Source organism: Rattus norvegicus, chromosome 3 (genome assembly GCF_036323735.1).
Source record: "Rattus norvegicus strain BN/NHsdMcwi chromosome 3, GRCr8, whole genome shotgun sequence".
In the NCBI taxonomy this organism is placed as follows: domain Eukaryota; kingdom Metazoa; phylum Chordata; class Mammalia; order Rodentia; family Muridae; genus Rattus; species Rattus norvegicus.
Window position 1 is genome coordinate 157,305,696 of NC_086021.1, and position 16,049 is coordinate 157,321,744.

Sequence of the window (16,049 nt, forward strand, 5' to 3'; positions counted from 1 at the left end):
TTGCCGCCCTCCCCCCATAGTCTAGTTCACTGGGGGTTCAGTCTTAGCAGGACCCAGGGCTTCCCCTTCCTCTGGTGCTCTTATTAGGATATTCATTGCTACCTATGGGGTCAGAGTCCAGGGTCAGTCCATGTATAGTCTTTAGGTAGTGGCTTAGTCCCTGGAAGCTCTGGTTGCTTGGCATTGTTGTACTTTTGGGGTCTCGAGCCCCTTCAAGCTCTTCCAGTTCTTTCTCTGATTCCTTCAACAGGGGACCTATTCTCAGTTCAGTGGTTTGCTGCTGGCATTCGCCTCTGTATTTGCTGTATTCTGGCTGTGTCTCTCAGGAGCGATCTACATCCGGCTCCTGTCGGTCTGCACTTCTTTGCTTCATCGATCTTGTCTAATTGGGTGGCTGTATATGTATGGGCCACATGTGGGGCAGGCTCTGAATGGGTGTTCCTTCAGTCTCTGTTTTAATCTTTGCCTCTCCCTTCCCTCCAAGGGTATTCTTTTTCCTCATTTAAAGAAGGAGTGAAGAATTCACATTTTGATCATCCGTCTTGAGTTTCGTTTGTTCTAGGGATCTAGGGTAATTCAAGCATTTGGGCTAATAGCCACTTATCAATGAGTGCATACCATGTATGTCTTTCTGTGATTGGGTTAACTCACTCAGGATGATATTTTCCAGTTTCAACCATTTGCCTACGAATTTCATAGACTCGTTGTTTTTGATAGCTGAGTAATATTCCACTGTGTAGATGTACCACATTTTCTGTATCCATTCCTCTGTTGAAGGGCATCTGGGTTCGTTCCATTTTCTGGCTATTATAAATAAGGCTGCGATGAACATAGTGGAGCTCGTGTCTCTTTTATATGTTGAGGCATCTTTTGGGTATATGCCCAAGAGAGGTATAGCTGGATCCTCAGGCAGTTCAATGTCCAATTTTCTGAGGAACCTCCAGACTGATTTCCAGAATGGTTGTACCAGTCTGCAATCCCACCAACAATGGAGGAGTGTTCCTCTTTCTCCACATCCTCGCCAGCATCTGCTGTCACCTGAGGTTTGATCTTAGCCATTCTCACTGGTGTGAGGTGAAATCTCAGGGTTGTTTTGATTTGCATTTCCCTTATGACTAAAGATGTTGAACATTTCTTTAGGTGTTTCTCAGCCATTCGGCATTTCTCAGCTGTGAATTCTTTGTTTAGCTCTGAACCCCATTTTTTAATAGGGTTATTTGTTTCCCTGCGGTCTAACTACTTGAGTTCTTTGTATATTTTGGATATAAGGCCTCTATCTGTTGTAGGATTGGTAAAGATCTTTTCCCAAACTGTTGGTTGCCGTTTTGTCCTAACCACAGTGTCCTTTGCCTTACAGAAGCTTTGCAGTTTTATGAGATCCCATTTGTCGATTCTTGATCTTAGAGTGTAAGCCATTGGTGTTTTGTTCAGGAAATTTTTTCCAGTGCCCATGTGTTCCAGATGCTTCCCTAGTTTTTCTTCTATTAGTTTGAGTGTGTCTGCTTTGATGTGGAGGTCCTTGATCCACTTGGACTTAAGCTTTGTACAGGGTGATAAGGATGGATCGATCTGCATTCTTCTACATGTTGCCCTCCAGTTGAACCAGTACCATTTGCTGAAAATGCTATCTTTTTTCATTGGATGGTTTTGGCTCTTTTGTCAAAAATCAAGTGACCATAGGTGTGTGGGTTCATTTCTGGGTCTTCAATTCTATTTCATTGGTCTATCTGTCTGTCTCTGTACCAATCCCATGCAGTTTTTATCACTATTGCTCTGTAATACTGCTTGAGTTCAGGGATAGTGATTCCCCCTGAAGTCCTTTTATTGTTGAGGATAGCTTTAGCTATCCTGGGTTTTTTGTTATTCCAGATGAATTTGCAAATTGTTCTGTCTAACTCTTTGAAGAATTGGATTGGTATTTTGATGGGTATTGCATTGAATCTGTAGATTGCTTTTGGTAAAATGGCCATTTTTAATATATTAATCCTGCCAATCCATGAGCATGGGAGATCTTTCCATCTTCTGAGGTCTTTTTAATTTCTTTCCTCAGTGTCTTGAAGTTCTTATTGTACAGATCTTTTACTTGCTTGGTTAAAGTCACACCGAGGTACTTTATATTATTTGGGTATATTATGATGGGTGTCGTTTCCCTAATTTCTTTCTCGGCTTGTTTCTCTTTTGTATAGAGGCAGGCAACTGATTTACTTGTTTTAATTTTATACCCTGCCACTTTGCTGAACTGTTTATCAGCTTTAGTAGTTCTCTGGTGGAACTTTTGGGATCACTTAAATATACTATCATGTCATCTGAAAATAGTGATATTTTGACTTCTTCTTTTCCGATCTGTATCCCCTTGATCTACTTTTGTTGTCTGATTGCTCTGGCTTGAACTTCAAGAACTATATTGAATAAGTAGGGAGAGAGTGGGTAGCCTGGTCTAGTCCCTGATTTTAGTGGGATTGCTTCAAGTTTCTCTCCATTTATTTTAATGTTAGCAACTAGTTTGCTGTATATGGCTTTTACTATGTTTAGGTATGGGCCTTGAATTCCTATTCTTTCCAGGACTTTTATCATGAAGGGGTGTTGAGTTTTGTCAAATGCTTTCTCAGCATCTAATGAAATGATCATGTGGTTCTGTTCTTTCAGTTTGTTTATATAATGGATCACGTTGATGGTTTTCCGTATATTAAACCATCCCTGCATGCCTGGGATGAAGCCTACTTGATCATGGTGGATGATTGTTTTGATGTGCTCTTGAATTTGGTTTGCCAGAATTTTATTGAGTATTTTTGCGTCAATATTCATAAGGGAAATTGGTCTGAAGTTCTCTTTCTTTGTTGTGTCTTTGTGTGGTTTAGGTAAAAGAGTAATTGTGGCTTCGTAGAAGGAATTCGGTAGGGCTCCATCTGTTTCCATTTTGTGGAATAGTTTGGATAATATTGGTATGAGGTCTTCTATGAAGGTTTGATAGAATTCTGCACTAAACCCATCTGGACCTGGGCTCTTTTTGGTTGGGAGACCTTTAATGACTGCTTCTATTTCCTTAGGAGTTATGGGGTTGTTTAACTGGTTTATCTGTTCCTGATTTAACTTCGATACCTGGTATCTGTCTAGGAAATTGTCCATTTCCTGAAGATTTTCAAATTTTGTTGAATATAGGTTTTTATAGTAAGATCTGATGATTTTTTGAATTTCCTCTGAATCTGTAGTTATGTCTCCCTTTTCATTTCTGATTTTGTTAATTTGGACGCACTCTCTGTGTCCTCTCGTTAGTCTGGCTAAGGGTTTATCTATCTTGTTGATTTTCTCAAAGAACCAACTTTTGGTTCTGTTGATTCTTTCTATGGTCCTTTTTGTTTCTACTTGGTTGATTTCAGCTCTGAGTTTGATTATTTCCTGCCTTCTACTCCTCCTGGGTGTATTTGCTTCTTTTTGTTCTAGAGCTTTTAGGTGTGCTGTCAAGCTGCTGACATATGCTCTTTCCTGTTTCTTTCTGCAGGCACTCAGCGCTATGAGTTTTCCTCTTAGCACAGCTTTCATTGTGTCCCATAAGTTTGGGTATGTTGTATCTTCATTTTCATTAAATTCTAAAAAGTTTTTAAGTTCTTTCTTTATTTCTTCCTTGACCAGGTTATCATTGAGTAGAGCATTGTTCAATTTCCACGTATATGTGGGCATTCTTCCCTTATTGTTATTGAAGACCAGTTTTAGGCCGTGGTGGTCCGATAGCACGCATGGGATTATTTCTATCTTTCTGTACCTGTTGAGGCCCGTTTTTTGACCAATTATATGGTCAATTTTGGAGAAAGTACCATGAGGAGCTGAGAAGAAGGTATATCCTTTTGCTTTAGGATGGAATGTTCTATAAATATCCGTTAAGTCCATTTGGCTCATGACTTCTCTTAGTCTGTCGACATCACTGTTTAATTTCTGTTTCCATGATCTGTCCATTGATGAGAGTGGGGTGTTGAAATCTCCCACTATTATTGTGTGAGGTGCAATGTGTGTTTTGAGCTTTAGTAAGGTTTCTTTTACGTATGTAGGTGCCCTTGTATTTGGGGCATAGATATTTAGGATTGAGAGTTCATCTTGGTGGATTTTTCCTTTGATGAATATGAAGTGTCCTTCCTTATCTTTTTTGATGACTTTTAGTTGGAAATTGATTTTATTTGATATTAGAATGGCTACTCCAGCTTGCTTCTTCTGACCATTTGCTTGGAAAGTTGTTTTCCAGCCTTTCCCTCTGAGGTAGTGTCTGTCTTTGTCTCTGAGGTGTGTTTCCTGTAGGCAGCAGAATGCAGGGTCCTCGTTGCGTATCCAGTTTGTTAATCTATGTCTTTTTATTGGGGAGTTGAGGCCATTGATATTGAGAGATATTAAGGAATAGTGATTATTGCTTCCCGTTATATTCATATTTGGATGTGAGGTTATGTTTGTGTGCTTTCATTCTCTTTGTTTTGTTGCCAAGACGATTAGTTTCTTGCTTCTTCTAGGGTATAGCTTGCCTCCTTATGTTGGGCTTTACCATTTATTATCCTTTGTAGTGCTGGATTTGTAGAAATATATTGTGTAAATTTGGTTTTGTCATGGAATATCTTGGTTTCTCCATCAATGTTAATTGAGAGTTTTGCTGAATACAGTAACCTGGGCTGGCAGTTGTGTTCTCTTAGGTTCTGTATGACATCAGTCCAGGATCTTCTGGCCCTCATAGTTTCTGGCGAGGAGTCTGGTGTGATTCTCATAGGTCTCCCTTTATATGTTACTTGAACTTTTTCCCTTCCTGCTTTTAATATTCTTTCTTTATTTTGTGTGTTTGGTGTTTTGACAATTATGTGATGGGAGGTGTTTCTTTTCTGGTCCAATCTATTTGGAGTTCTGTAGGCTTCTTGTATGTGTATGGGTATCTCTTTTTTTAGGTTAGGGAAGTTTTCTTCTATGATTTTGTTGAAGATATTTACTGGTCCTTTGAGCTGGGAGTCTTCACTTTCTTCTATACCTATTATCCTTAGGTTTGATCTTCTCATTGAGTCCTGGATTTCCTGTATGTTTTGGACCAGTAGCTTTTTCTGCTTTACATTATCTTTGACAGTTGAGTCAATGATTTCTATGGAATCTTCTGCTCCTGAGATTCTCTTTTTCATCTCTTGTATTCTGTTTGTGAAGCTTGTATCTACAGCTCCTTGTCTCTTCTTTTGGTTTTTCTATATCCAGGGTTGTTTCCATGTGTTCTTCCTGATTGCTTCTATTTCCATTTTTAATTCCTCAACTGTTTGATTGTGTTTTCCTGGAATTCTTTCAGGGATTTTTGTGTCTCCTCTCTATGGGCTTCTACTTGTTTATTTATGTTTTCCTGGAATTCTTTCAGGGATTTTTGTGTCTCCTCTCTATGGGCTTCTACTTGTTTATTTATGTTTTCCTGGAATTCTTTCAGGGATTTTTGCGATTCCTCTCTGTAGGCTTCTACTTGTTTATTAATGTTTTCCTGTGTTTCCCTAAGTGTGTTCATGTCTTTCTTGAAGTCCTCAGCATCATGATCAAATATGATTTTGAAACTAGGTCTTGCTTTTCTGGTGTGTTTGGATATTCCATGTTTGTTTTGGTGGGAGAATTGGGCTCCGATGATGGCATGTAGTCTTGGTTTCTGTTGCTTGGGTTCCTGCGCTTGCCTCTCGCCATCAGCTTATCTCTAGTGTTACTTTGTTCTGCTATTTCTGACAGTGGCTAGACTGTCCTATAAGCCTGTGTGTCAGGAGTGCTGTAGACCTGTTTTCCTCTCTTTCAGTCAGTTTTGGGGACAGAGTGTTCTGCTTTGGGCGTGTAGTTTTTCCTCTCTACAGGTCTTCAGCTGTTCCTGTGGGCCTGTGTCTTGAGTTCCTCAGGCAGCTTTCTTGCAGCAGAAAATTTGGTCTTACCTGTGGTCCCGAGGCTCAAGTTCGCTCGTGGGGTGCTGCCCACGGGCTCTCTGCAGCGGCAGCAACCAGGAAGACTTGTGCCGCCGTTTCCGGGAGCTTCAGTGCACCAGGGTTCCAGATGGTCTTTGGCTTTTTCCTCTGGCGTCCGAGATGTGTGTGCAGAGAGCAGTCTCTTCTGGTTTCCCAGGTTTGTCTGCCTCTCTAAAGTTTCAGCTTTCCCTCCCACGGGATTTGGGTGCAGAGAACTGTTTATCCGGTCTGTTTCCCCTTAGGTTTTCTATATCCAGGTTTGTCTACCTTTGTGCGTACTTTATTCTTTCTATCCCTATTTTCAATTGCTTCACCTGTTTGATTGAGTTTTCTTATAATTCTTTCCTGGATTTTTGTGTTTCCTCTCTAAAGGCTTCTACTTGTTTACTTGTGTTTTCCTGCATTTCTCCAAGGAATTTCTTTACGTCTTTCTTAAAGTCCTTCATCATTATCAAAAAAATGTGATTTTAAATCTAAATCTTGCTTTTCTGGTTTGTTTTGATATCCAGTATTTTCTTTGGTGAAAGAACTGGGTTCTGCTGATGGCAAATAGTCTTGGTTCCTGTTGCTTTAGGTTCCTGCACTTGCCTCTAGCTATTGAGTTGTCTCTGGTGTGTGCTACCTTGCTGTATCTGAGAGTGACTTGACCCTGCTGTATGCCTCTGTGTCATCACTCCTGTAGAACTGTTTCCTTATTTTCTTTCAGGCTTTCCTGAGAACAGGGGCTCTGATTTCAGGTGTGTTGGCATTCCTTGAGACTATCTTTCAGCTCTAGGAGTGGGCAGGAATCAAAGGGTCCTGTGTCCGGGTAAATTGAGCATTTGGGCTAATAGCCACTTATCAATGAATGCATACCATTCATTGTATGCTTTCTGGGAGTAGGTTACCTCACTCAGGATGATATTTTCCAGTTTCATCGATTTTCCTATAAATTTCATAAAGTCATTGTTTCTGATAGCTGAGTAATATTCCACTGTGTAGATGTACCACATTTTCTGTATCCATTCCTCTGTTGAAGGGCATCTGGGTTCTTTCCAGCTTCTGGCTCTTATAAATAAGGCTGCTATGAACATAGTGGAACACCTATCATTGTTATATGTTGGGGCATCTTTTGGGTATATGCCCAAGAGAGGTATAGCTGGTTCCTCAGGTAGTTCAATGTCCCAATTTTCAGAGGAAAATCCAGACTGATTTCCAGAATGGTTGTGTCAGTCTGCAATCCCACCAACAATGCAGGAGTGTTCCTTCCCCACATCCTCACCAGCATTTGCTGTCACCTGAGATTTTGATCTTAGACATTCTCACTGTTGTGAGGTGAAATCTCAGGGTTGTTTTGATTTGCATTTCCCTCATGACTAAAGATATTTAACATTTCTTTAGGTGTTTTTCAGACATTCGTCATTCCTCAGCTGTGATTCTTTGCTTAGTTCTAAATCCCATTTTTTAATAGTGTTATTTGCCTCCCTGCTGTCTAACATTTTGAGTTCTTTGTATATTTTGGATATAAGCCCTCTATCAGTTGTAGGATTGGTAAAGATCTTTTCCCAATATGTTGGTTGCCGTTTTGTCCTAACAAAAGTGTCCTTACAGAAGCTTTGCAGTTTTATGAGACCCCATCTATCCATTCATGATCTTAGAGCATAAGCTATTGATGTTTTCTGCAGGGAATTTTCTCCAGTGCTCATGGGTTCGAGATGCTTCCTCATTTTTTCTTCTATCAGTTTGAGTGTATTTGGTTTGCTGTGGAGATCCTTGATCCATGTGGACTTAAGTTTTGTACAGGGTTATAAGCTTGGATCGATCTGCATTCTTCTACATGCTGACCTCCAGTTAAACCAGGACAATTGGCTGAAAATGGTATCTTTTTTCCATTGGAAGGTTTTCTCTCCTTTGTCAAAAATCACATGACCATAGGTGTGTGGGTTCATTTCTGGGTCTTCAATTTTTTCCCACTGGTCTATCCGTCTGTCTCTGAACCAATACCATGCATTTATCACAATTTTATCACTATTTTATCACTATTGCTCTGTAATACTGCTTGAGTTCAGGGAGAGTGATTCCCCTGGAAGTACTTTCAATATTGAGGATAGCTTTAGCTATCCTGGTTTTTTTGTTATTCCAGATGAATTGCAAATTGTTCTGTCTGACTCTCTGAAGAATTGGATTGGTATATTGATGGAGATTGCAGTGAGTCTGTAGACTACTTTTGGTAAAATAGCCATTTTTACTATATTATTCCTGCCAATCCATGAACATGGGAGATCTTTCCATCTCCTGAGATCTTCTTCAATTTCTTTCTTCAGAGGCTTGAAGTTCTTATCATATAGATCTTTTACTTGCTTTGTTAAAGTCACACAGAGGTATTTTATATTATTTGGGACTATTATGAAGTGTGTCATTTCTCTAATTTCTTTCTTGGCTTGTTTCTCTTTTGTGTAGAGGAGGGCTACTGATTTACTTGAGTTAATTTTATACCAAGCCACTTTGCTGAGGTGTGAATCAGGTTTAGTAGTTCTCTGGTGGAAATTTTGGGATCACTTAAATATACTATCACATCATCTTCAAATAGTGGTATTTTGACTTCTTCTTTTCCAATCTGTACCATTTGATTGCCTTTTGTTGTCTGATTGCTCTGGCTAGAACTTCAAGAACTATATTAAGTAAGTACGGTGAGCATGGGTAGCCTTTTCTAGTTCATGATTTTAGTGGGAATGCTTCAAGTTTCTCTCCATTTAGTTTAATGTTAGCTACTGGTTTGCTGTATGTTGCTTTCACTATGTTTTTGTATGGGCCTTGAATTCCTATTCATTCCAGGACTTTTATCATGAAGGTTGTTGGATTTTGTCAAATGCTTTCTCAGCATCTAATGAAATGATCATCTGGTTTTTATATTTCTGTTTGTTTATATAATGGATTATGTTGATGGTTTTCTGTACATTAAACCATCCTTGCATGCCTGGGATGATGCCTACTTAATCATGGTGGATGATTGTTTTGATGTACTCTTGGATTCAGTTTCCCAGAATTTTATTGAGTATGTTTTCGTCGATATTCATAAGGGAAACTGTTCTGAAGTTCTCTTTCTTTGTTGGGTCTTTGTGTGGTTTATGTACAAGAATAATTGTGGCTTCATAGAAGGAATTCGGTAGCACACCCTATGTTTAGTTTTGTGGAATAGTTTGGATAGTATTGGTATGACGTCTTCCATGAAGTTCTGATAGAATTCTGCACTAAACCCTATGGACCTGGGCTCTCTTTTGTTGGGAGACCTTTAATGACTGCTTCTATTTCATTAGGAGTTTGGGGTTGTTTAAATGGCTTATCTGTTCCTGATTGAACTTCGGTACCTGGTATCTGTCTAGGAAATTGTCCATTTCCTGAAGATTTTCAAGTTTTGTTGAATATAGGCTTTTGTAGTAGTATCTGATAATTTTTTTTAATTTCCTCTGATTCTGTAGTTATGTCTTCCTTCTCATTTCTGATTTTGTTAATTTGGACAGACTCTCTGTGTCCTCTCATTGGTCTGGCTAAGGGTTTATCTATCCTGTTGATTTTCTCAAAGAACCAACTTTTGGTCCTGTTGATTCTTTCTATGGTCCTTTTTGTTTCTACTTGGTTGATTTCAGCTCTGAATTTGATCATTTCCTGCCTTCTACTCCTCCTGGGTATATTTGCTTTTTTGTTCTAGAGCTTTAGGTGTGCTGTCAAGCTGCTGATATATGCTCTCTCTTGTTTTTTTTCCGCAGGCACTCAGAGCTATGTGTTTTCCTTTTAGCACAGCTTTCATTGTGTCCCATAAGTTTAGGTATGTTGTACCTTCATTTTCATTAAATTTAAAAAAATCTTTAATTTCTTTCTTTATTCCTTCCTTGACTGGGTTATCATTGAGTAGAGCATTGTTCCACCCCCATGTATGGGTAGGCGGTCTTCCATTATTGCTATTGATGACCAGCTTTAGCTGATAGGATACATGGGATTATTTCTATCTTTCTGTATCTATTGAAGCCTGTTTTATGACTGATTATATGGTCAATTTTGGAGAAAATGCCATGAGGTTGTGAGAAGAAAGTATATCATTTCGTTTTAGGATAGAATATACTCTAAATATCTGTTAAGTCCATTTGGTTCATGACTTCTCTTAGTCTGTCTATGTCTCTGTTTACTTTCTGTTCCATGATCTGTCCATTGATGAGAGTGGGGTGTTGAAATCTCCTACTATTATTGTGTGAGGTACAACATGTGTTTTGAGCTTTAGTAAGGTTTCTTTTATGTATGTAGGTGCCCTTGTGTTTGAAGCATAGATATTTAGGATTGAGCGTTCACCATGGTCAATTTTTACTTTGATGAATATCAAGTGACCTTCCTTATCTTTTTTCATGACTTTTAGTTGAAAATCAATTTTATTCGATATTAGAATGGCTACTCCAGCTTGCTTCTTCTGACCATTTGCTTGGAAAGTTGTTTTCCAGCCTTTCACTCTGAGGTAGTGTCTGTCTTTGTCTCTGAGGTGTGTTTCCTGTAGGCAGCAGAATACAGGGTCATCATTGTTTATCCAGTTCATATATCTATGTCTTTTTATTGGGGAGTTGAGTCCGTTGATGTTGAAAGATATTAAGGAATGGTGATTGTTGTTTCCTGTTATATGCATATTTGGATGTGAGATTCTGTTTGTGTGCTTTTCCTCTCTTTGTTTTGTTGCCAAGACAATTAGTTTCTTGCTTTTTCTAAGGTGTAGCTTACCCCCTTACGTTCCGCTTAACATTTATTGTCCTTTGTAAGGCTGGATTTATAGAAAGATATTGTGTAAATTTGTTTTTGTCATGGAATATCTTTGTTTCTCCATCTATATTAATTGAGAGTTTTGCTGGATACAATAATCTGGGCTGGCATTTGTGCTGTCTTTGGGTCTGTATTACATCTGTCCAGGATCTTCTGGCTTTCATAGTCTCTGGTGAGAAGTCAGGTGTGATTCTGACTTTATATGTTACTTGACCATTATCCCTTACTGATTTTAATATTCTTTCTTTGTTTTGTTCATTTTATGTTTTGACTATTATGTGATGGGAGAAGTCTCTTTTCTGGCACAGTCTATTTGAAGTTCTGTTGACTTTTTGTATGTTTATGGGCATCTCTTTCTTTAGGTAAGGAAGTTTTCTTTTATGATTTTGTTGAAGATACTTACTGGTCCTTGGAGCTGGAAGTCTTCCCTCTCTTTTATACCTATCATCCTTAGGTTTGATATTTTCATTGAATCCTGGATTTCCTGTATGTTTTGGACCTGTAGCTTTTTCTGTTTTACATTATCTTTGACAATTGTGTTGGTGATTTCTATGGAATCTTCTGCTCCTGATATTCTCTCTTCTATCTCTTGTATTCTCTTAGTGATGGTCATATCTACGGTACCTTGTCTCTTACTTTTGTTTTATATATCCAGGTTTTTCTCTTTTTGTGCTTTCTTCATTTCTTCTATTTCCATTTTTAATTCCTCCACCTGTTTAATTGTGTTTTCCTGGAATTCTTTCAGGAATTTTTGTGATTCCTCTTTATAAGCTTCTACTTGTTTATTTATGTTTTCCTGTGTTTCTTTAAGGGAGTTCTTTATATCTTTTTTGAAGTCCTCCATCATCATGAACAAATGTGATTTCAAATTTAGATCTTGCTTTACTGGTGTGTTTGCATATTCTGTGTTTGCTTTGGTGGGGAAATTAGGCTCCAATGATGCCCTGTAGTCTTGGTTTCTGTAGCTTGCATTCCTGTGCTTGCCTCTCGCCATCAGGTTGTCTCTCCTATTTCTGACAGTGGCTAGACTGTCCTATAGGCCTGTGTGTCATGAGTGCTGGAGACCTGTTTTCCTGTTTTCTTTCAGCCAGTTATGGGAACAGAGTGTTCTGCTTTCAGGTGTGTAGTCTTTCCTGTCTACTGGTCTTTAATTGTGCCTGTTGACATGTGTCCTGAGTCCACCAGGCAGGTTACTTGGAGAAGAAAAGTTGATCTTACCTGTGGTGCCCTGGCTAAAGTTGCTCCTAGAGTTCTGCTTTTGAGCTCTTAGTGAGGGCAGCAACCAGGAGGGCCTGTGCTGTCCTTTCCTGGGGCACCCGTGCACTGGGGCCCCAGATGGTGTTATGTTTTCCTCTCGAGTCAGAAATGTGGGCAGAGTGTAGTCTCATCTGACTTCCCAGGCGTGTCTGCCCCTCTGAAGGTTTAGCTCTCCCTCCCATGGGATTTGGGTGCAGGGAACTGTTGTCTAGGTCCCTTCAGGTCTGGGCAGTGTCTGAACCACAGGGGACCTGCCACTTGAGTGCCCCTATCTTCCATTTCCCAGAGGCCCTATACAGTTTCCTCTTGGGCCAGTGATGTGGGAAGTGTTGGGCAGTATTGGTGGTCTTTCCTGTTCAGCATTCTCAGAAGTGCCCACCTGTCTAGGCGGTGAGCTCCTAGCAACTGCTTTTAAAACTGTTATTTCACAGTAAGATAGCAGAAGATGGAGTGATCCTGGTGCAGTGGAGAGTAAATGAATGAATCCTTACAGAATCTTTATCTCTATTCTTCTCATTATCTTTCTTTCTTTGTCTCAATAACTCAAACAAATAGTTATTTTCATAAAGAAGGAAAGAACTGGGTATACAAGACTTCTCACATTCATCATAATAAAGAATATCAGAACAATTTATTATAAAAAGGAGCTGGGATCTATCAAAAATAAAGATGCAAATCTACAGTTTGATTGATCAGAGCAATGTGCTTCTGAGTATAGGTGAAATAATGAATCAATTCTTATTAGGTCACAGTATTTTAATCATGTAATGCATATCTGAGCTCAAAATATTAAGCAAGACATGAGCTGACCTGGATTCAGCCATGTGGCTTATAACCTTGAGTGCTTAATGGAATTATTTTCCAAAGCCCAACTTTTCTTGATTCTTCATATGATCCCTGTACTCCTCATATTTCTCTAACATTTTTGGGTTTCCTCACAGGCTCTCTAAATTCCCTTCTTTGCAATGAGGTACAAGCCTCGGAATCTTCTTATATTCGTATATTCATATTTTTTAAAAATTCTAATAAAGTTTCCATGAACTTTAAAAATTTATGTAAAATATTTCTCCCTCTCTTCATATATATATAATACACAAACAAAACATAGATATGTGAAAACATATATATGTATATACAAATACATATATTTAAAATAAGAGTACAAAATTCTTTATAAAGAACATTTCATACATAAAAAAATAAAATCATACAGAATAGTTAAAAAAGGTCAAAAACCTCAAGTAATTATTAACAGGCATAGATTACAAGGAATTCTGGGTAAATTTACTATAAGCATGGTTTATATTCTTGTTAGTAGGAAATGGTTCTAATTGTATTCTTGATGTTGAGTTTACCAGCTTTAAAGAACCCATAACTAAAGGAATCACAGTGAGTCACTTCCTCGTTTCTTAGCATTTGCAGGCTATCAACACATCTCTCAGTATATTGGGCTATTAGCCAAAGTAAGTTTCAGGATATTTGGTTTCCATTTCTCTTCATCTTTTTTTTTTTCTTTTTTTCAGAGCTGGGGACCAAACCCAGGGCCTTGCGCTTGCTAGGCAAGTGCTCTACAACTGAGCTAAAAGCTAAATCCCCAACCAGGATATTTGGTTTCTATTCTTATCTCATTTTCCTTGACTTTTCTGATATAATGCCCATTCCTATTTATATCTCCAATAACATGTAGAACCACACAAGGATAAATATTCAGTTCTTCAGAAACCATGTAGCATCATCTGGGTGTCATGAAAATACATGACATTTATGTATATGAGAGGAATTTAGAAAGTTATAAATATCTTATGTGGATGCTTAGGAGAGATGAAAGACTCAGAGGAGATCATCAATGTTGAAGTGTTATAAAGTGAATGAGAACTGGAAGGACCATTAGAGCATGATATGTGACTGAGAATTGCTTCAGTGCCATGGAAAACCTTTTATTTTTTCATCTGAGTACTTTCTTGAAGGTACTATCATTCTGATAATATCATCAGAATTGATTAACTTAATCAATTCTGATCAAGTAATAACTAGAGTGGAAGAAGGAAGCAACAGCAGCATTTTCCTACCCCTAAATCTGTATCTACCTGTATGTCACTAGTGTCTATATTAGATATTCAATTGGTAATAATAGAAGGGATATGTAATGTTGTCCTAAACACTCAAAGCAATCAGGAACATGAAAATGCACAATCATGAGCATAGATGATTTGGTTTCCAGGCAGGAATTAACAATTCAGAATGGTAGATGGTAAATTTGCATACATCATCTTCTGTTTTCAAGTTCTAATATTGTAAAATGGATTCTCATACCACATTAAAACACTTTGAGAAAAGAAAAATAAATTCATGGGGTCAGGTTCATTCTTATCTTTTAAAAATAAAACTGAGACATATACTTCAACTTTGAGTGTCCTCCATTATTAATTTTCACAAGTGTTTTCCAGTAGACGACAAACTGTTCCCTAGTGGAGAGAATTCTTCATACAACTGCATCAAACGTGATTTAGGCTTGATGAAACTTTTCAATGGTTAAGTGACTGCAATATAAATATCAGGGCCTTATTTAAGATCCCCAGCATCCATGTAAACACAATGTAACAGTACTATCTGCAACCCTAGTAGACCCAGGGACTATGTAAGATCATTGACTAGCTTGACTCAATAAGACATGAGCTGTGTGTTAAGAAAGAGACTGGCTCATCTATTACAGTGAATACAATACGTAAGACACATGAAGTATTAATATTAGTAAATAAGTATATATGCAAATGTTTTCTGATTTTATTTTTCGCAAATATTTCATGCAATTACATAATGGTTTTACAAATAGTATCCTCTTTTCCTTCTATTCCATATCCCCTCTTCTCCCTGCTTCCACAAAGACGTTCCCATTCTCACCCACCTACTCCCACATCAGCACGCTGGCTTTACCCTACATTGTGGAAGTGACCCTTCAGAAGACCAAGGGCTTTTCCTCCTATTGATTCTGGACAATGCCATGTGCTTCAATATATTTTGCTGGAGCCATGGGTCCCTCTATGTGTACTCATTTGGTGGTGTTTTAGTCCCTAGGAACTCCGGTGGCATCTGGTTGGTTGATATTTTGTTCTTCCTATGGGGTAACAAACACCTTCATCTCCTTCAGTATTTTCTCTGAGTCCTTGATTGGACTTTTCTTATTAAGTCTAATGGTTGAGTTTTCTTGTATTTCTTTAAGGTATTTTTGTGTTTCTTTAAGGGCTTCTACTTGTTTACATGGGTTCTCCTGTCTTTCTTTTTTTTTTTTTTACTTTTTCTTTTCCTTTCTTTGTAGAGAGTAATGGTTTATTTTGCCTCTCAGTCCAAGTACACAGACCCCAGGAAAAAAATAACAGAATAACGTCAAGGCAGATGATCCGATTACATTCACAGTCATAAAACACGAAGTAATAATTAATGCTCAACTTACTTTCTTCTTTTTTACTCTCCAAGACCCAAGCAAGGGAATGTTGCTATCCATAGTGTGTATGTCTTTTGAGACTCTTCTTTGCTGAAATGATCAAAATAATCTCCTATTTCTCAGGTTATTAATGATATAAAGAAGTTTCTCCTGTATTTCCTTAGGGGAGTTATTTATGTCCTTCTTAAAGACATCTGTCATCATTATGAGATGTGATTTCTAATCTAAATCTTGCTTTCCACTGTTTTGGAATATCCCATAGCTACTGTGGTAGGAGAACTGGATTCTGATGATGCCAAGCAGTGTAGGTTCCTGTTGCTTAGGTTCTTGTGCTTGCCTCTCACCATCTGGTAATCTCTGATGTTGTTGGTCTTGCTGTCTCTGACTGGATCTTTTACCGTATGTGGGCCTGTAAGCCTATGAGCCTGTGATCCTAGGCATGTGCAAACTCCCAGGAGACCTGCTCTCTGTGGGCAGGTTTTGAGTCTTATGGGCTGTCAGACAGCCTTATCTCTGGGCTCAGATGGAGACAGGATGTGTCCTGTAACAATCTTCCATGTGGGTCCAGTAACTTGCATACTTCTGGAAGCTGATGGAGACAGGGGTGTACAGTCTTAGGCAGACCTGCA